Source organism: Erinaceus europaeus, chromosome 18 (genome assembly GCF_950295315.1).
Source record: "Erinaceus europaeus chromosome 18, mEriEur2.1, whole genome shotgun sequence".
Lineage (NCBI taxonomy): Eukaryota > Metazoa > Chordata > Mammalia > Eulipotyphla > Erinaceidae > Erinaceus > Erinaceus europaeus.
In genome coordinates this window covers 32,445,222-32,468,439 of record NC_080179.1, presented here as the reverse complement: position 1 = coordinate 32,468,439, position 23,218 = coordinate 32,445,222, and the positions used below count along the sequence as shown (strand labels likewise).

Sequence of the window (23,218 nt, the reverse complement as noted above, 5' to 3'; positions counted from 1 at the left end):
TGAAAGATGTCTTCCTCAATCTAAACCCTTTCCCATCATCATGCTCTAAGACCCTCTCTCCAATCCCATTTTTTCCTTCTCCAAAGTTATTTGTTTTGGTGAAATATAACATATCCAGTCTAAGTATCACGTTATTTTCTATTACTTTCATTTCTTTTTAATTTTTACTTATGAATGACGTCATCTGGTATCCATCATTTTCCTTTTGAGTTATCTCACTCAAAATGATACATTTGAGGTTCATTTAAGACATGGAAAAAAAGATGACTTCATTTTAACAGCTTCATTGTGTGCATATAAACTTCAATTTTCAATTTTTAATTAAATTTATTTATGGGATAGAGACAGCCAGAAATTGAAAGGTAAAAAGGTACAAGAGAGGGAGGGGAACAGAGAGACAGCTGAAGCACTTCTCCACTACTTGAAAAGCTTTCTCCCTGTAGGTAAGGATCGGGGGCTTAAACCCAGGTCCTTGTGTATTGTAATATGTGTGCTCAGTCAGGTGTGCCACCACCCGGTCCCTATATAACTCAATTTTCTTAGCCACTTATCTGCTGTTGAGCATCTGGGTTGCTTCGAAGTTTGGGCTATTGCCCAAACTATGCTAAGGGTATATGTGCATAGGTCTCTCCAGAAAGGCATCTTTGTTTCCTTCGGATATATACCCAGGAGTTGAATTGCTGGGTCATAGAATAAATTCATTTCTAGCTTTCTGGTGAGTCTGTAGATTGTTTTCCACAGGGGTTGGACCAATTGACATTCAGCTAAACAATAAAAAACAAACAACCCCATTGAAAAGTGGGAGGAGGCAATAGACAGTCTTGTCCAAAGAAGAAATCCAAAGGGCCAACAGACTTATTAAAAATGCTCATAGTCAAAGGCAGAGCCAAGACGGTGACTTGGAGGCAGCTACTAACATGAGCTGTGACAACAACTACTGGAAAGGGTAGGAAACCTGGCCATCAGCAGGACAGTGAATAAGGGGTCCTAAGTGTGGCACCAAGGAGTTGACTATAGCTCTATTTGGGTTAGAAAACAGAGAAAAAAAGAAATAAAATTTTCTGATTATTTCTGAAGTGCACCCCTCTCTCCCACCCTATAACCAGACCCCAAGGCCTGGAGCAGGCACCCTGCTGACCTTTTTTCTTTACCAAGATTCCTGGCTCATATGGGGTGTGATTCCAATCCTTTTCTTTTCTGATTCTGTTTGCTTTCTTTTTTTTTCTTTTCAAGTTCAATTGGAGAGACAATTTATCTGACCAATCAGAGCCTCACACCACCTGTAACAGACTACCTGGAGGGTTTTTTGGTTTTTTTAAAATTGGCTATCTTTGTTCAGGCTGCCTGAGCCAATCAGGAGCCATCCAAGTTGCAGACTGACTGTTAGCGTTTTTTACTCTGTTCCATTTTATTGTTACTATTATATATAAAGGTGTCCCTCCCCCCCCCTTCCTTCAGATTGACCAAAATTAACTTTTAGTGTATTTTCCATTGCTAGGTGAATGGTTGTCCTATCCATTGTGAGAGGAACTTGTTTCACTCTACCTACCTCCTCTATCCACTCTCCCCTTGCTCCCCTCTCATAGATAATTAAAAAAAAAAAAAACTCTTTCCTTTCACTGCTATTTTTTCTTTTCTTTTTTCTCATTCTTGTCTTCTTTTCTTCCTTCCTCCTTCTTCTGCTTTCTGAATTCACTGATACTCATTTATGAATTATTTTGGGGAAGAAATCTGACACAGAGTGGACTCTCTTTGTATGTGTCTCTTCTCTATTTCCTTTCTCCTCTTGCTACCCCTAAAATTTACAGTGGACAGTAGATTTTCATAATTGTCTATTGTTGCTGTCCCTTTTTTCCTGTCATTTTCTTTTTCATTTGGATTTGTTTGCTATTTTTTGTTGGACTGGTATTGGTTAAACTGCTTCAATCCTTGCTTCAGATACTATTGTAAATTCCGAGGTTGGTGACTGCATTTGTCATAAAGGTATTTAGTATAGCGTGGGTTGTACTCAAAACACAACAACTGAAGAACAACAGAACATAAAAATAAAAAACATAACAATAAAAAATGGTTAAACCAAAAGTAAATAAAAAACTGCTACTGCACAGAATGGGAGAAGATCTTTACATGCCATACATCAGATAAGAGTTTAATAACCAACATATATAAAGAGCTTACCAGACTCAACAACAAGACAACAAATAACCCCATCCAAAAATGGGGGGAGGAATTGGACAGAATATTCACCACAGAAGAGATCCAAAAGGCCGAGAAACACATGAAAAAATGCTCCAAGTCTCTGATTGTCAGAGAAATGCAAATCAAGACAACAATGAGATATCACTTCACTCCTGTGAGAATGTCACACATCAGAGAAGGTAACAGCAGCAAATGCTGGAGAGGGTGTGGGGTCAAAGGAACCCTCCTGCACTGCTGGTGGGAATGTCAATTGGTCCAACCTCTGTGGAGAACAGTCTGGAGAACTCTCAGAAGGCTAGAAATGGACCTACCCTATGACCCTGCAATTCCCCTCCTGGGGATATATCCTAAGGAATCCAACACATCCATCCAAAAAGATCTGTGTACACATATGTTCTTGGCAGCACAATTTGTAATAGCCAAAACCTGGAAACAACCCAGGTGTCCAACAACAGATGAGTGGCTGAGCAAGTTGTGGTATATATACACAATGGAATACTACTCAGCTGTAAAAAATGGTGACTTCACCGTTTTCAGCCGATCTTGGATGGACCTTGAAAAAATCATGTTGAGTGAAATAAGTCAGAAACAGAAGGATGAATATGGGATGATCTCACTCTCAGGCCGAAGTTGAAAAACAAGATTAGAAAAGAAAACACAAGTCGAACCTGAAATGGAATTGGAGTATTACACCAAAGTAAAAGACTCTGGGGTGGGTGGGTGGGTGGGTGGGGAGAATACAGGTCCATGAAAAATGATGAATGAAATAGTGGGGGTTGTATTGCTAAATGGGAATCTGGGGAATGTTATGCATGTAAAAAAAAAAAAAAAAAAAAGAAGTAGAAACGCAAAGCAGAAATTGACTGAGTTTGGAGTATGGCACCAAAGTAAGAAAGCAGAAGTATACTAGAGTTTGCAGTGAGTACCTCCCTAATACTTCCTCTCCACTTTTCCAAGCTTTGGGTCCATGATTGCTCAACAATTTGTTTGGCTTTGTATGTTAACTCTCTTTTCAGTCACCAGGTTCCAGGTGTCATCAGGATGCCGGCCAGACTTCCCTGGACTGAAGACACCACCAATGTGTCCTGGAGCTCAGCTTCCCCAGAGACCCATCCTACTAGGGAAAGAGAGAGGCAGACTGGGAGTATGGACCGACCAGTCAACGCCCATGTTCAGCGAGGAAGCAATTACAGAAGCCAGACCTTCTACCTTCTGCAACCCTCAATGACCCTGGGTCCATGCTCCCAGAGAGATAGAGAATGGGAAAGCTATCAGGGGAGGGGGTGGGTTATGGAGATTGGGTGGCGGGAATTCTGTGGAGTTGTACCCCTCCTACCCTATGGTTTTGTTAATTAATCCTTTCTTTAATAAAAAAAAAAAAAAAAAAAACTGCTACTGCTATGAATGAAGACAGGAGCCCAGAAGAAACTACAAATCAGTCAGAAGTAACCATAGATAAGTAAAGTATGCAAGCAATAGTAAACTTAATAATCACACAAATAAAGACAACTATGGAGGAAAGGAATAGCAGTATTAGGGAAACAACAGTTGAGACCCTCAAGGCAAGTACTAGCTACCTTGAAGTAATTAGAGAACTGAAAGCTGAAAAAGCTGAACTGAAGAAAGAAGCTGAGGGAAGGGAAAGCAGACTAACAGAAGCAGAAAACAGAATTAGCCAGACAGAGGATGAGCTAGAGAAAACTAAAAAAGAGGTAAAAGAGCTCAAAAAGAGATTGAGAGACACTGAAAACAACAATTGAGACACATGGGATGATCTCAAAAGAAGTAACATTCATATAACTGGCCTGCCAGAGGAAGAAAGCGAGGAAGGGGAAGAAAACATTCTAGAAGAAATTATACAAGAAAACTTCCCAGACCTGAATAACAGAAAGGACATTAAGATTCAAGATGCACAGAGAGTCCCAAACAGAATCAACCCAGTCCTGAAGACACCAAGACACATCATAGTTACAATGAAAAGAAATAAGGATAAAGAAAGGATCCTAAAGGCTACAAGAGAAAAACAAAATGTCTTGTTCTAAAAGCATGAAGAGAATGGCAAGATATCTGCTGGGAAATTGTGCCGATGCAGTCACATCTGCCATGTTGTCCCCTCAGGCTACTGCTAGTTCCCACGAGAGTTGGGACATTCTCGGAGTGCCTGTTCAGCCATGTTGTGCCCTCAGGGCATTGTCTATATCCCCGCGATATTTGGAGTGCTTTGGTTACTCATCCCCCCCTCCCATTCTCACGAGAGTTATTATCCTATCCTGGAGTGCTATGGTTACTCCTCCTCCTTCCCATTCTCGTGAAAGCTACTCCCATAAAAGCCCTTCTTCTTCCGCACCTCACTCTCTTGCCAGCGCTTCACTCCAGTGTTCAGACACAGGAAAGGTTACTGTGTGAGGCGGCCATTTTCGCTACCTCCACGTGGCCCAACCTGCCTCTCTAGCACCCAACTCTGAGGTGCCAGCGCAAATAAAGATTTGTGTTTCCTCTTAGCTCCGGACCCCCTCTCTTCTCCGCGGCCCGCGCACAATAACATCTGGCGCCCGATGTGTCCCGCACTCATGCCCGGCCTGAGGTCCAGAAAAGCCACCCAGACACAGGTAAGTGGCAGCCACCTGACTCTGTGGCCCCGCGTTTCCCTCCAGCATGGGATTTTTCCCGTTTTATTAGGAGGTGTCCCAGACATTCTATCCTTCTCTCCTGGGACAGGCTTTCGATCTCAGACACGCTTTAATTTTCACTACACCGTGGGTTCTCATAGCTATATTTACTATTTTCAGGAATTGTACAAGGCCTCCTGCCAAAAGGTTAAGTGACCTTGAGATTGAGATACGGGAGTTAAAGGATATTTGCTTTAAGACTTAAACGCCCTAAGCGATCTGCAGTCAGCCCCAAAACCACTGCCTCCGGAGACATGTTTTTGGTTTCTCCTGTGGCAGCTCCCACTTCCACGACCCCTCCCTCCACTGCCCCTGGAGACACGTGTCTGGTTTCTTCTGCAGTGGCTTCTGCTTCTTTGACTCCTCCCTCTGCTAATACCTCATCATTAAGAGACTCTGTGGCTTCCTCTCCTTCGACTCCTCCCCCTGCTGACACCTCATCATTAAGAGACCTTGTGGCTGAGATACGAGAGTTAAAGGATATTTTTTCAGCATTTAGGGACCTTAAACCATTTGCAGTCCACCCCGAGAGCTCCGTCCCCATAGATATGTGTTCAGTTTCCCCTGCCACTACAGCAGTTTCCATGGCACCTTCCACTTCCGTAGATCTCTCCACAGTATCATCAAACCAAATCCACACCTTCCCGGTAAATGTGGACCCAACTAGACAAAATCCTCAGGTGTGGCACCCATATTCCTCCACAGAGCTCAGGAAACTCAGACAAGCCGTGAAGGACGACAGTTTTCATGCCCCATGGACCAAGTCCATTTTAAGGAGTTTTTACCAGCACCTTAACACCCCCCAGGACTGGAAAGACATGGCTTGTGCTGCACTCCCAAACCCCCTCTACCTACAATGGAAGGCATGCTTCCGTGATGAATGCTCTACACAATTGCAGGAAAATAGTAATAAACAGGTAGAATGGAATTTTGATGCTTTGTTTGGAGCAGGAGCATTTGAATCTGGAACTCAGCAGGCAGAAGCTAAGTTTATAACTGGTTATTTTGAACAGGTACACATCTGCACAACACAAGCATGGGAAAGGGTGACCCCAACCAATGTAGATTCCTCAGTCCCTATTAACTCTCTTCGCCAAAACAATGATGAAACCTTAGCAAATTTCATCTCAAGGGTGAGGCAAACCTTAGAGAGAAAGGTTTATAATCCTGAAATCCTCTCTTTCCTCCTGTGTTCTATTGTCTGGGATGGCATGATACCACAATTCCATCAGGCATGCCTTAGTCTTAAACACCTACACCAGATAATTGGATTTTAGCGACACAGGAACTTACATCAGGCAATTATGGGGCACCTACTATGACACAGGTTTATGCAGTTACCCCACGTAATCAAAACGGGGCCTGCTTTCAGTGGGGTCGCCAAGGACATTGGTGATAAGCTGCGACCACGCCTCCAGTCAGGGCAACCCTGCCTCCAGTTACAGCTACCATGCCTCCAGTCAGGGCAACCCCGCCTCTAGTCAGGGCAACCCCGCTTTCAGTTAGGGAGCCAGAAGCCACGTACGGTGTATCCCAGATGCCGTAAAGGGTTTCACTGGAAGAGAGATTGTTGGTCCAAATTTCATAAAGATCGCATGCCCCTGAATGGTACAAATTAGGGGCCTGAGATTTTGTGGACCACCCCTGTTTTAGAACATGGTCACCCTACTATGACAGTAAAGATTGACAATATTCCTTTTAAATTTTTGATTGACACGGGGGCAGAAAAGACGATTTTAAGGCAAGCAGAGGTTACCCCAAATTGGGAACTCCTCACAGGACCTCATATACATGGCGTTGGAGGGGTGACCCAATCCTTTCTCACACGAGATTTGCTCATGTGGGAAGACCCAGAAGATTCTACTGGACACTTCCACCCATTGGTAGCTGATATTAGCACCAACGTATTGGGCAGTGATCTTCTAGAATGTCTTGATGTTAGGATATCCACAGATGCCTCTGCAGAGCGTAACACCTGCTCCTGCGAGACCAGATCTAATCAGCACCCCCAATACTAAATGCCACTGTTCATAGCCAAACACCCTGATTAAGCTGGCTTTCTAATGAGCCTGTCTGGGTGGAACAGTGGCCTTTACCTATGGATAAACTAGAAATTTTAAAAGAGCTCGTCTGAAAGCAGTTGTCCTTGGGACACATTCATCATTCTCGAAGCCCATGGAATATTCCTGTCTTTGTGATTAAAAAGCGCTCGGGAAAATGGCACCTCCTTCAAGATCTCCGTGTGGTAAATAAAACCATGCAGGTCTGGGGCTCCCCCCAAAGGGGTTTGTCTCTTGCTTCTGCAATTCCCATAGCTATTGATATACAAGATTGTTTTTTTCTCTATTCCCTTGCATCCGCAAGATTGTAAACGTTTTGCCTTCTCTGTTCCTTCTATTAATAATGCCAGCCCTGCTGACAGATTTGAATGGGTGGTGCTGCCCCAGGGAATAGCCAATAGTCCTACAATTTGTCAAGAGGCTTTTAAATCTGCCCTTTTTCCATATATCCATAAGGGCCTTAATGTTTTTCATTACATGGATGACGTATTAATATGGGGAAAATCAGATACAGATCTCTATGCCTTACGTGATTTTCTCATTCCTGCATTAAAGAAAAGCGGCCTTAATGTGACTCCTGAGAAGATACAGCTAATTCCTCCAATATCTTTTTTAGGTTCAGAGATTTCTTTAACGCACATTCGTCCCTTAAAACCTAATGTCACCTTTCCTTCTAACCTTACTCTTGCTTCTTTACAAAGTTTTCTAGGAAATTTAAATTGGCTTAGGCAGTATCTTTATCTGCCTACAAGCTGCCTCCAACCACTGTTTGACCTGTTAAAAGGAAAAAAACAGCCCTCCTCAAAATGTAGGTTAACTCCCGAGGCCTCCTTGGCACTGGAAAGGGTTAACCAGGCCCTCCAGGACATGCACCTTGTTCGATTCTCCCCCTCCTCTCCGGTAAACCTTCTAATCTTCAACTCCACCCCCACAGTAGTAGGGGCATTGTGGCAAGACCATGAGGTTCTTGAGTGGCTTCACATGCCAGTAGGAGGAGCTCCAAGACTCCTCACTGAGATAGACACGTTAGCATTCATGGTTTGCCAAGGGAGAAATAGGTCTGTGCAGGTCTTAGGGAAAGAACCAGATTTAATTATCCTGCCCTTTTCTCTCACAGATACAGAGTGGCTCATACGCCATCATTCCTGCTTTGCCATAAGCTTCATGGGGTTTCCAGGACAAATAGATAACCATTTTCCTTCTAATAAATTGATAGCTTCTTTACCTCTTTTGCCTCTACTAGCACCTAAACTTTTCACTCGAGATCCCATTCCTTCTGCTCCTACAGTCTTCACTGATGGGGGAAAAAAGGGAGCTGCTGCCCTCATATATTACCCGGACAAACAACCCCCTAAACCTCTGTTTACTGAGCTTCCTGAGAATTCCCCTCAGTATAAAGAACTTTATGCTGTTTTCCTTGCATTAAAAGCTGTACCAGAATCCTTCAACCTTTTTTCTGACAGTGTGTATACTGTTAACTTACTTCCATGGCTTGCTCATTCCTATGTGAAAATTGATGGCAACCCACTTTCCCCTCTCTTGATTCTAATCGCCTCTATGCTCTCTTCTCAAACCCAACCACTATATATTCAGCACCTTCATTCCCACAGCCCTTTTCCTGGTTCCCTGTCTGAAGGGAATGCTGCATCTGACCGCCTTGCCTCCACAGGAGTTCTCCTAGTGTCTGTCTCTGATCCTGCTGATTTCCATTCTCTAACCCATGTTAATCTTAAAGGCCTTTGAGCTCAATTTCCTGATGTTCCTTTACCACAGTTAAAACATATCCTAGCTACATGCTCTTCCTGTGCAAGTCTCATAAAAACACCTGCTATTCAGACTCTTGGTGTTAACCCCTGAGGCTTAAAAGCTAATGCTATTTGGCAAATTGATGTCACCCACATACCAAACTTTGGCAAACAAAAATATGTGTTTGTCTCAATTGATACCTTTTCTAAATTTATGTGGGCAACAGCTCAGACAGGAGAAAGCTCTAAGAAGCTTATAAGTCATATGCTCTCCTGTTTTGCTGTGATGGGCTTACCTCTTCAACTGAAAACTGACAATGGACATGCATTTACCAGCAAACAATTTAAAGATTTTCACTCTGGAACATTACTCATACCACAGGCATTCCCTATAATCCAAGGGGACAAGGCATTGTTGAGAGGGCCCATCAAACCCTTAAGGCTCAATTAAATAAAGATAAAGGAGGAATGTACCCCCCAATATCCAGCCAGCAAAAGCCTTAACTACGTTAAATCTCTTTAATATTTACAATAACTCATACTTACCTCCTATTATTCTTCACTGCCAAACACCATCTACTCTCCCATCTATTAAGGTCAAATGGAAAGACCCACTTGATAAAATTTGGAAAGGGCCTGATCCTCTATCGACCATGGGAAGAGGTTTTGCTTGCATTTTCCCACATAATTACTCTAAACCTCTCTGGGTTCCTGCCCGCCATGTCCGACAATACTCTCATGATGGCACTGTTATCCCTGAAGAACAAGAAGTACAAGAGGACTAGCCGCAGGATACATCCTAGGATCAATAATATGACATGGCAGAACCTACAAACGTTGGCTCACAGAGCCCTCTGTCCTACCCCTCCCCTGAATGTCTTATGTTATGACTGGCCAGTTGTGCTTTGTGAGTGAGTGTGTTGAATGACCAAAAATTTTTGTATGACCCATCTGTTCAGAGTACTCTAAATATTAAAACCATTGTCACTAACATGCGTTAACTCTCTAAGTAACCTGAATCTGTTTATAGTCCAAAGTCAATTATAGTAAACCTCTAACTTGTTACAAGTTTTTCACATGTAAGTGATTACAGCTATCAAGCCTTCATATGAGGAATCATCTGTTCATATGGTAAGGTATTAAACTGTAAGAAGTTCCTCCATATCCAACCTATGTGAATTAACAACATTCACATATTCTTGTACACTTAACTGGTGTATCTTGTCTTACCACCATAGGCCTGCCTTTGTCAGCCAACAATTTAAAGATGTTTCCCTTGATAACATCACCCATGCCACAGACATCCTTTACTGCCCCCAAAGACAAATGGCTGTTCCCCTGGACATCACATCCACTGACTGCTTCCCTTAGACTTAGGACATGATCCCACCTCTTCATACCAATGGATACATTCCCCCTTCCTTACCTGTCTACCCTTAGTTGTGGGACCCTAGCTTGTTTTACTTCTACTCACAATAGGTCCTATAATTCTTTTTTTCAACATTTTAATTTATTTATTAATGAGAAAGAGAGGAGGAAAAAGAAAGAACCAGGTATCTCTCTGGTACATGTGCTGACAGGGATCGAACTTGGGACCTCACGCTTGAGAGTCTAACGCCTTATCCACTGCGACACCTCCCAGACCACTGTCCTATAATTCTTAACAAGCTCATGGCCTTTTTGCGGCAACAGATTGATGCCATAAAGATGCAACCTATACAAACTCACTATCATAGGCTGGACACAGCAGAATATTGAGTTGCTGTGGAGGATTTTCCCCCCTCCATCAGAACGTCCACCATGCAGAGGGCTGGCTAGCCAATGATGGGTAAGAGGAAACTAGCGCTATCCAGTCAACCTAAGACAGGGCACCTGGTACTACTGGGCAAAAATGACCAGGTGTTCCAATGACGGGTAAGACGGAAGGCTGATCCCCAACCTAAGACAGGCACAGTCCACCCTGCCACAAAACAAAGTCCGTCAAACATCAAAACATGATATAAGACAGGGGGGCATGTGGGGAGCCACATGTGCCCTCAAGGTTGCTATTGGCATGACCATAGAGTTTATGTTAAAAGATAGTTTCTGGGAATCGGGTGGTGGCACAGCGGGTTTAGCGCAGGTGGCACTAAGTGCAAGAACTGGCTTGAGGATCCCAGTTTGAGGCCCTAGCTCCTCACCTGCAGGGGAATCACTTCACGGGCGGTGAAGCGGGTCTACAGGTGTCTTTCTCTCCCCCTGTCTTCCCCTCCTCTCTCCATTTCTCTCTGTTCTATCCAACAACCACAATATCAGCAATAACAACAATATAATTACAACAATAAAACAACTAGGGCAACAAAAGGCAAGATACCAAAAAAAAAAGGGGATAAGATAGTTCCTGCTTCCCTACACTTTAGAGTCTTTGTTAAAAGATAAGTTCTTTTTCCCCATGAATATATAATAATAAATGAATAGGAAAGATACATCCCCCAATACTCAGTTGTCTAAGGCACCAAACCTCTTTTTCTATAAAGCATTCAAATCAGATGCCCTGCTAACCACGAGAAGCAGATTATTTGTGTTTCTTCCACAGGAATCCCGGGAAAAAAACATCTGGACCCCTGCACACCCTGACATCACCCACTAGATGGCACGACTACAGTGGCACACCCCCCCAAAACCCTAGATGTCACCTGACGCGATCTGAAGAACCTGATTCACAGACTTCAAGGACAGAACTTTTTTACTGTCTGTCTGCCTTTCCTGCTTCTGCTTTGCCTGTCACGTTTTTGTGGTTCCAGCTCACAATCTACAGAAAAGCTAAATTCCAGAGGCTGACCTTCCTCATGCAGCATTTCATCCCAAGCCATTTCTCCCCCTAGTCGCCTACTTTGGACTGAGACTTCTATCGGACTTGCTGGTATACCCTTTGGACACTTTAGACAATTTTACAGCAGCTTCCTTCCCTTCATGTTGGTGGTTTTTCATAGACTGACCCTGAGTAGTTCATAGACTTTACACACTGTTGCCCTGGGCATTAGATAAAAGGAAAGGGGGAGATGCTGGGAAATTGTGCTGATGCAGTCAAATCTGCCATGTTGTCCCCTCAGGCTACTGCTAGTTCCTTCGAGAGTTGGGACATACTCAGAGTGCCTGTTCAGCCATGTTGTGCCCTAAGGGCATTGTCTATATCCCCACGATATTTGGAGTGCTTTGGTTACTCCTCCCCCCTCCCATTCTCACGAGAGTTATTATGCTATCCTGGAGTGCTATGGTTACTCCTCCTCCTTCCCATTCTCGCGAAAGCTACTCCCATAAAAACCCTTCTTCTTCTTCACCTCGCACTCTTGCCAGCACTTCACTCCAGTGTTCAGACACAGAAATGTTACTGCGTGAGGCGGCCATTTTTGCTACCCCCACGTGGCTCAACCTGCCTCTCTAGCACCCAACTCTGAGGTGCCAGCGCAAATAAAGATTTGTGTTTCCTCTTCACTCCGTACCCCCTCTCTCTTCTCCGTGGCCCAGGCACAACAACAATATCTATTGAGCCCTGAATGATAAAGGGTCTCAACCAAGGATAATATATCCTGCTAGACTTTCATTCAAACTAGATGGAGGGATCAAAACCTTCTCAGACAGACAACAGTTAATCACCAAGCCTGCCCTGAAAAAGGTTCTCAAAGACCTCTTATAAACAAGAACATCACCATAATACTTGCAATATATCAGGGCAAATAAAAAATTGTTGAAGAGTGGTCCAGGAGGTGGCGCAGTGGATAAAGCACTGGACTATCAAGCATGAGGTCCTGAGTTCAATCCCCAGCAGCAAATGTACCAGACTGATGTCTGGTTCTTTCTCTGTCTCCTATCATTTCTCATGAATAAATAAATAAATTCTTTAAAAAAATTGTTGAATAATGGCACTACAATATATTAAATCCATAATATCAGTAAATGTCAATGGCTTAAACTCACCCATCAAAAGGCACAGAGTGGGAGGAAGATCAGAAAACATAACCCAACCATATGCTGCTTGTAAAAATCCCACTTGACCCAACAAGATAAACACAGACTTAAAGTGAAAGGATGGAAAAGTTTCATACAGGCTAATGGACCACAAAAAAAAAAAAAGCTGGAATAGCCATTCTCATAACTGACACAATACATTTCAAATTAAATAAAATAATACAAGGTAGGTAAGGCCATTACATAATGATTAGAGGATCAATCCGCCAGGAATAATTAACAATTATTAACATCTATGCACCCAATGAGGGACCATCTAAATATGTCAAGCACTTACTGAAAGAATTTCAAAAATACATCAATAGTAAGACAATAATAGTGGGAGACTTCAATACCCCACTCTCACACTTAGACAGATCAACAAAGCAGAAAAACAACAAAGATACAAGAGAATTGAATGAAGAGATTGACAGACTAGACCTCTTGGACATTTTCAGAGTCCTTCACCCCAAAAAACTGGAATACACCTTCTTTTCAAATCCACATAACACATACTCAAGGATAGACCACATGTTAGGCCACAAAGACAGCATCAATAAATTCAAGAACATTGAAATCATCCCAAGATTCTTCAGACCACAGTGGAGTAAAACTAACATTTAACAACAAACAGAAAATTATTAAAAGTCACAGAATTTGGAACTAAACAATATACTCCTTAAGAACCACTGGGTCAGAGACTCACTCAAGCAGGAAATTCAAATGTTCCTGGATAAAAAATGAAAATGAAGACACAACCTATCAAAATATTTGGGACACAACTAAAGCAGTACTGAGAGGGAAACTTATAGCCATACAAACACATATTAAACATCAAGAAGAATCTCAAATGTATGATCTAACTGCACACCTCAAGGACTTAGAGGAAGAGGAACAAAGGAACCCTAAAGCAACCAGAAGGACAGAAATCACTAAAGTTAGAGCAGAAATAAACAACATCGAAAATAAAAGAACCATACAAAAATCAATGAAGCCAAATGTTGGTTCTTCGAAAGATTAAACAAAATTGACAAACCCCTAGCCAGACTCACCAAACAAAAAAGAGAGAAGACTCAAATTAATAGAATTGTAAATGATGGAGGAGATATCACAACTGACACCACAGAAATCCAGAGAATCCTGTGAAACTTCTATAAAGAACTATACGCCACCAAGCTAGAGAATCTGGAAGAAATGGAACAATTCCTAGAAGTATATGCCCTTACAAAACTGAACCAAGAAGAACTACAAAATCTAAATGCACCAATCACAGACAAAGAAATTGAAACTGTTATTAAGAACCTCCCCAACAACAAAAGTCCTGGACCAGATGGCTTAACAAAAAATTCTACAAAACTTTCAGGAAACAGTACCCATACTTCTTAAGCTTTTCCATAAGATTGAAGAAACAGGAATACTCCCTTCCACCTTCTATAAAGCCAACATCACCCTGATACCAAAAGCTGATACAGAAAGTACAAAAAAGGAAAACTACAGACCAATATCTCTGATGAACACAGACGCCAAAATATTAAACAAGATCTTGGCCAACTGGACACAGCATCATATCAAAAAGATTGTTCATCACGACCAAGTGGGATTCATCCCAGGAATGCAAGGCTGGTTCAACATCCATAAGTCAATCAATGTCATTCACCGCATCAATAAAAGCAAAGCCAAAAACCACATGATTATCTCAATAGATGAAGAGAAAGCCTTTGACAAAATCCAACACCCATTCATGCTCAAAACTCTACAAAAAATGGGAATAGATGGGAAATTCCTCAAGATAGTGGAGTCTATATATAGCAAACCTAAAGCCAACATCATATTCAATGGACAGAAGCTGAAAGCATTCCCCCTCAGATCGGGGACTAGACAGGGCTGTCCACTGTCACCGTTACTCTTCAACATAGTATTGGAAGTTCTTGCCACAGCAATCAGGCAAGAGAAAGGAATCAAAGGAATACAGAATATTGGAAGGGAAGAAGTCAAGCTCTCACTATTTGCAGATGATATGATAGTATACATAGAAAAACCTAAAGAATCCAGCAGAAAACTACTGGAAGTCATTAGGCAATATAGCAAGGTATCAGGCTACAAAATCAATGTACAAAAATCAGTGGCATTTCTTTATGCAAACACTAAATCTGAAGAAGAAGACATCCAGAAATCACTCCCATTTACTGTTTCAGCAAAATCAATCAAATACCTAGGAATAAAGTTGACCAAAGAAGTCAAAGACGTGTATGCTGAAAACTATGAGTCGTTACTCAAGGAAATAGAAACTGATACCAAGAAATGGAAAGATATCCCATGCGCATGGATTGGAAGAATAAATATCATCAAAATGAATATTCTTCCCAGAGCCATACACAAATTTAATGCAATACCTCTCAAGTTCCACCACGCTTTTTTAAGAGAATAGAACAAACACTACAATCATTTATCTGGAACCTGAAAACACCTAGAATTGCCAAAACCATCTTGAGGAAAAGAAACAGAAATGGAGGCATCACACTCCCTGATCTCAAACTGTATTATAAAGCCATCATCATCAAAACAGCATGGTACTGGAATTAAATAGGCACACAGAACAGTGGAACCGAATTGAAAGCCCAGAAATAAATCCCCACACCTATGGACATCTAATCTTTGATAAGGGGCCCAAAGCATTAAATGGAAAAAGGAAGCTCTCTTCAATAAATGGTGCTGGGAAAACTGGGTTGTAACATGCAGAAGAATGAAATTGAACCACTTTATCTCACCAGAAACAAAAATCAACTCCAAATGGATCAAAGACCTAGATGTCAGACTAGAAACAATCAAATACTTAGAGAAAAATATTGGTAAAACAGTTTCCCACCTAGACCACAAGGACATCTTTGATGAATCAAACCCAATTGCAAGAAAGACTAAAGCAGAAACAAACCAATGGGACTACAACAAATTGAAAAGCTTCTGCACATCAAAGAAACTATTAAACAAACAAAGAGACCCCTCACAGAATGGAAGAAGATCTTCACATGCAATATATAAGACAAGAGACTAATCACCAAAATATATAAAGAGCTCAGCAAACTTAGCACCAAAAAAGCAAATGACCCCATCCGAAAATGGGCAGAGGATATGAACAAAACATTCACCTCAGAGGAGATCCAAAAGGCTAACAAACATATGAAAAACTGCTCTAGGTCACTGATTGTCAGAGAAATGCAAACTAAGACAACACTAAGATACCACCTCACTCCTGTAAGAATGGCATACATCAAAAAGGACAGCAGCAACAAATGCTGGAGAGGTTGTGGGGACAGAGGAACACTTTTACATTGCTGGTGGGAATGTAAATTGGTCCAGCCTCTGTGGAGAGCAGTCTGGAAAACTCTCAGAAGGCTAGACATGGACCTTCCATATGATCCAGTAATTCCTCTCCTGGGGTTATACCCCAAGGACTCCATAACACCCAACCAAAAAGAGGTGTGCACGTCTATGTTCATAGCAGCACAATTCATAATAGCTAAAACCTGGAAGCAACCCAGGTGCCCAACAAGAGCTGAGTGGCTGACAAAGCTATGGCATATATACACAATGGAATACTATGCAGCTATCAAGAACAATGAACCCACCCTCTCTGACCCATCTTGGACAGAGTTAGAAGGAATTATGTTCAGTGAGCTAAGTCAGAAAGATAAAGGTGAGTATGGGATGATCCCACTCATCAACATAAGTTGAGTAAGAAGATCTGAAAGGGAAACTAAAAGCAGGACCTGACCAAATTGTAAGTAGGGCACCAAAGTAAAAACCCTGTGGTGAGGGGTAGACATGCAGCTTCCTGGGACAGTGGGGGGTGGGAGTGGGTGGAAGGGATGGGTCACAGTCTTTTGGTGGTGGGAAGGGTGTTTATGTACACTCCTAGTAAAATGTAGTCATATAAATCACTAGTTAATATGAGAGGGGGAAAATTAATTGTATGTCTCAAAGTTTTTCAAAACACAAACTGAATCTTTTTAATATATAGGCTATGTAATTGATATGCAGAATCTCTCAAAAGCCTAGACCAAGTAGATCAGAAGCAACCAATAGCACAGCTATATACAAGATAGTGGGTACTGTAGAGCAAACCCTAACAAAAGGACTTTTCAAAGTTAACCCAATTACCAAATAATGTGATGATAACATTAACTATCCATTATCTTTTTGAACCCTAAGACAGCAGGAACCTCACATCTCCACTATAGAGCCTCTACATCCCCCAGTCCTGGAACCCTTGGATAGGGCCCACTTTCCCACATGCCTACCCAATCCATATCAAATAATATTGCATCTGCCGATCACAACCTAACCAACACAATGATTGCCACCTCAACATGCTTCACTTCAGACTGTGTCCAGAGACTTCATGTGTGGAATGACAACCCTTCAGCTTCATTACTTGTGTGAGACCTTTCCTTTCATAGTATACTCTAATTCCATCTCAGGTGGTTCACTTTCTAACAAAGTCCCAAAACCTAGATATACACCAGTTTCTGTGAGAGAGAGCATATGTTCACACGTATCCGTAAACTACTGCAAAATATATACCTGAAAGCAGAAGTACACTAGAGTTTGGAGTGAGTATCCCCCTAACACTTCCTCTCCACTATTCCAAGCTTTGGGTCCATCATTGCTCAACAATTTGTTTGGCTTCGTATGTTAACTCTCTTTTCAGTCACCAGGTTCCAGATGTCATCGGATGCCAGCCAGGCTTCCCTGGACTGAAGACCCCACCAATATGTCCTGGAGCTCTGCTTCCCTAGAGACCCATCCTACTAGGGAAAGAGAGAGGCAGGCTGGGAGTATGGACCGACCAGTCAACGCCCATGTTCAGCGGGAAAGCAATTACAGAAGCCAGACCTTCTACCTTCTGCAATCCACAATGACCCTGGGTCCATGCTCCCAGAGTGATAGAGATGGGAAAGCTATCAGGGGAGGGGGTGGGATATGGAGATTGGGTGGTGGGAATTGTGTGGAATTGTACCCCTCTTACCCTATGGTTTTGTTAATTAATCCTTTCTTAAATAAAAAAAATAAAATAATAAAAGCAACCAATGGCACTGCTATATCCAAGATACTGGGTACTATACAACAAATCCTAACAAAAGGACTTTTCAAAGTTAACCCAATTACCAAATAATGTGATGATAACATTAACTATCCATCGTCTTTTTGAACCCTAAGACAGCAGGAACCTCACATCTTCACTATAGAGCCTATATTTTCCCCAGTACTGGAACCTTAGGATAGGGCCCACTTTCCCACATGCCTCTCCCTATCCATATCAAATAATTTTGCATTTGCCGATCGCAACCTAATCAGTGCAACGATTGCCACCTCAACATGCTTCAGCTCAGACTGTGTCCAGAGACTTCACGTGTGGAATGACAAACCTTCAACTTCATTATTCGGGTGAGACCTTTCCTTTCATAGTATTCTCTAATTCCATCCCAGGTGGACCACTTTCTGACAAAGTCCCAAAACCTAGATATAGACCAGGTTCTGTGAGAGAGAGCATATGTTCACATGTATCCATAAACCACTGCAAAATACATACCTGAAAGCAGAAGTACACTAGAGTTTGCAGTGAGTACCCCCCTAACACTTCCGCTCCACTATTCCAACCTTTGGGTCCATCATTGCTTAACAATTTGTTTGGCTTTGTATGTTAACTCTCTTTTCAGCCACCAGGTTCCAGATGCCAGCAGGATGCCAGCCAGGCTTCCCTGGACTGAAGACCCCACCAATGTGTCCTGGAGCTCCGCTTCCCCAGAGACCCACCCTACTAGGGAAAGAGAGAGGCAGACTGGGAGTATGGACCGACCAGTCAATGTCCATGTTTAGCGGGGAAGCAATTACATAAGCCAGACCTTCCACCTTCTGCAACCCACAACAACCCTGGGTCCATGCTCCCAGAGTGATAGAGAATGGGAAAGCTATCAGGGGAGGAGATGGGATATGGAGATTGGGTGGTGGAAATTGTGTGAAGTTGTACCCCTTCTACCCTATGGTTTTGTTAATTTATCCTTTCTTAAATAAAAAATAAATTAAAAAAAATAGAAAGATAAAGATGAGTATGGGATGATCCCACTCATCAACAGAAGTTGAGAAAGAAGAACAGAAAGGGAAACTAAAAGCAGCATTTGACTGAATCCTGAGTAGGGCACCAAAGTAAATACCTGGGGTGAGGGTAAGGGTGGACATTGGGCTTCCTGGAGCGGTGGGGGGTGGGATGGGACATAGTCTTTTGGTGGTGGGAATGGTGTTTATGTACACTTCTATTAATTTGTAGTCATATAAATCACTGATTAATATGAGAGGGGGAAGATTGCATGTCTCAAACTTTTTAAAGCACAGACTAAATCTTTTTTAATACATAGGCTGATTCTGATATGTTGACTCTCTCAAAAGCCTAGACCAGGGAGAACAGAAGCAACCAGTGACACAGCTATATACAAGATGTTGGGTATTATACAGCAAATCCTAACAAAGGGACTTTTCTAAGTTAACCCAATTACCAAATAATGTGATGATAACAGTAACTATCCATTGTCTTCTTGAACCCTAAGACAGCAGGAACCTCACATTTCCACTATAGAGCTTATATTTCCCACAGTCCTGGAACCTTAGGGTAGGGCGCACTTTCCTGCATGCTTCTCTCAATTCATATCAAATAATATTGCATCCGCTGATCACACCCTAATCAACTCAACGAGTGCCACCTCAGCATGCTTCACTTCAGACTGTGTCCAGAGACTTCAGGTGTGGAATGACAGCCCTTCAGCTTCATTACTCGGGTGAGACTTTCTTTTCATAGTATTCTCTAATTCCATCCCAGGTGGTTCTCTTCTTAACAAAGTCCCAAAACCTAGATATAGACCAGGTCCTCTGAGATAGAGCATATGTTCACATGTATCCATAAATTAGGGCAGAATATATACCTGAAAGCAAAAGTAAACAATAGTCTGCAGTGAGTACCCCCCAACTCTTCATCTGCACTATCCCAACCTTTGGGTCCATGATTCTTCAACAATTTGTCTGGCTTTATATGTTAACTCTCTTTTCAGCCACCAGGTTCCAGATGCCAGCATGATGCCAACCAGACTTCCTTGGACAGACGACCCCACCAATATGTCCTAGAGTTCCGATTCCCCAGAGACCCACTCTACTAGGGAAAGAGAGAGGCAGACTGGGAGTATGGACCGTCCAGGCAACGCCCATGTTCAGCGGGGAAGCAATTACAGAAGCCAGACCTTCCACCCTCTGCAACCCACAATGACCTTGGGTCCATACTCCCAGAGGGATAAAGAAGGGGGAAGCTATCAGGGGAGGGGATGGGATATAGATATCTGATGGTGGAAAGTGTATGGAGTTGTACCCCTCATATCATACGGTTTTGTTAATGTCTCCCTTTTTAAATAAATAAATAAAAGAAATGTGCAAAAAAATGCTCATAGTCACTGATAACCAGGAAAATGTAAATAAAAAACCACAATATTTTGGTGGTGGGAATGGTGTTTATGTACACTCCTATTAACTTTTAGTCATAGAAATTTTATAAATAAAAATAAAAAATAAAAATAAAACAACAATGAGATATCACTTTACACAACTCTGATAATGCTATACATTAGAAAAATAGAAGCACCAATTGTTGGAGAGGTCGTGAGGCAAAGGAACTCTCCTATCTATCACTTCTGACTAATCAACTATCAGAGGAAGTAATCTTCCACTTTCCTCCCTCAGGTTACTATCTTGATGAATGCAGGACCTCCCTCTGCTGGGTGGCATGAAATTTCATAGGTGCTTAATTGGGTTTCCCATCTCCAAGACCCATGAAATAGACATATCTATTTCTCATGGTTATCTTTCTACTTAGTAAATGCCCACTATTCCACAACCCAACTACACAGGGACTTTATCCTGCAAAACAAGGTAAGAGCTTATAGCAAGTCATGGACTATACCAGTGAGCTATTATCTTCTTGATGCACCTTCAATTCTTTAATTGAAACTTAATGTTTATCTTCTAGAAATTGTTCATAATTCACTTTACAACATTTCCAGATAAAGGATCCCAATATAGTTGAATGGACTAAAGCTAGGTGAAGACATTTCCCCATTAATCAACTTGTTCAGAATTCCCAGTGAAAGCTGCAAAACAAGGTAAGAGCTTAATCAGGAAAACTGATAGAATGGAAAGAAAATAACCTATACCCAGAGAGGGTTTTCTGGTAAACTGTTTTGTTCATGGTTTGTTTTCATAGTTATGGGTCCGTGGAATTCTGGGATGCTGTAAGAATATGCAGGCACAAACTCAGTGGCTCAGCTTTATCTCCAACACTGTAAAAAGGGACTGTAGATAATTGGGCAGAGCCCTGTGCTACTGTTTGCCACCTGCACAGAGCCTGGGGAGAGTGACTTCCCAGGGGTATCCATGTTGGTTTTATTGTTTGTCTGTTTTTACCAGAGACCTTCTCAGCTCTGGCTTATGCTGGTACACGGGATTGAACCTGGGATTTTGGAGCTTTAGGCATGAGAATCCCTTTGCATAGCCATTATGCTATCTGCCCCCCCTCCCTTTCAGCTTCTCTGAAGCCAACATCATGGTGATAACAAATCCAGAAAGGGACACAACAAAAAATGAAAAGAAAATAAAACTATAGACCAATATTTCTAACAAACATTATTGCTAAATTATTGAACAAAATTCTAGCCAAACCAGATATAGAAGTATAGTAAAAAGACTGTACATCACAATCAAGTGGGACTTATTCCAGGGATTGGTTCAATGTACATAAATCAATCATTGTGATCCACATCAGTAAAAGAAAAACCAAAAGCCATATGGTTATCTCAATAGATGCAGAGAATGCCTTTGACAAAATACAATATCATTTCATGATCAAAATACTACAAAAACTGGGAATAAGTGGAAATTTCCTTTACCTAGTGGTATCCATATGAAGCAAACATACAGCCCACATCATATTCAATGGTGAGAAACTGGAAGCATTCCCACTCAGATCCGGTACTAGATAGGACTGCCCATTATCACCATTATTATTCAACATAATGTTGAAGTTCTTGCCATAAACATCAAGCAAGAGAAAGGAGTTAAAGCAATACAAATTGGAAGGGAAGAATTCAGACTCTCACTATTTGAAGATATGATAGTATACATAGAAAAACCTAAAGAATCTAGCAGGAGGCTTCTGGATATTATCAGGCAATATAGTAAGGTGTTAGGCTATAAAATAAACATACAAAAGTCAGTGGCCTTCCTCTATGCAAGCACTAAGTCAGATAAAGAAAAAATATAAAAAATTAGTTCCATTTATTATAGCAGAAAAAAATTAAGTATCTAGGAATATACCTAACAAAAGAAGTGAAAGATTTGTATACTGAAAATTATGAGTCAATATTCAAGGAAATAGAAAAAGAGACAATGATGTGGAAAGATATTCCATGTTCATGGATGGGAAGAATTAACATGATCAAAATGAATATTCTACCCAGAACCATATACAAATGTAATCCAATACCCATCAAATTCCCACCAATTTATTTAGAATAGAACAAAATCTATAAAAGTTTATCTGGAATCTTGAGAAAAAGGAATGGAACGAGAGGTATCACACTCCCAGATCTCAAACTATATCACAAAGCTACTATAATCAAAACTATTTGATACTAGAACAAAAATAGACACAGTAACTGGTGGAACAGAATTGAGAGCCAAAAAATAAGCCCCCACACCTATGGACATCTAATTTTTTACAATGGGGCCCACACTATTGAAAGGAGAATGGATAGTTTCTTCAACAAATGGTGCTGTGAAAACTGGGTTGAACTCTACAGAAGAATGAAACTGAACCACATTTCACCACACAAAAAAGTAAACTTTTAAAAAATTTTCTTAGTGATCTAATAATGATTGATGAAACTGTTGGATAAAAAGGGTAAAACTCAATACAATTCCCACCACCAGAGTTCCATATACCTTCCCCTCCACTGGAAGCTTCCCTAGTCTTTATCCCTCTGGGAGTATGGATTCAGGATCATTATGGGGTGCAGAAGGTGGGAGATCTGGCTTCTGTAATTGTTTCTTCACTGGACATGGGTGTCAACAGGTGATCTATACCCCCAACCTGTTTCTATTCTCCCCTAGTGGATCAGAGCTCTGGGGGAGCGGGGGGTCCCAAGACACATTGATGAGGTTGTCTGCCCATGGAAGTCAGGGTGTCCTCAAGTTAGCATCTGCAACCTGAGCAGGAAAGTTGATATCCCAGGCCTTCTATCTCTGGACATAGTCCAAAGTGACACTGCTGTCTCTGGACATGTTGAGATGGCACTGACTGCATTGGTTTTGTTGAGATTAGCAGAGGACAAAAGTAAATTTTAAATATATCAAGGAGTTGGATGTTAGACCAGAAACTGTGACTTATTTAGAGGAAGTGGCAACACACACTATTTCCATCTAAATTTTATAGGCATTTTTAATGATACAAGTCCAACTGCAAGGA

General features: G+C 41.6%; 1 non-coding gene across 1 annotated transcript; it reads right to left on the bottom strand.

Annotated features, from left to right (window-relative positions):
• Nucleotides 1-20,929: 20,929 nt before the first annotated feature.
• LOC132534522 (small nucleolar RNA SNORA73 family) lies at nt 20,930-21,136 on the bottom strand. Its single transcript, XR_009546226.1, has one exon. It is a non-coding gene; the product is annotated as a small nucleolar RNA SNORA73 family (small nucleolar RNA).
• Nucleotides 21,137-23,218: the final 2,082 nt, after the last annotated feature.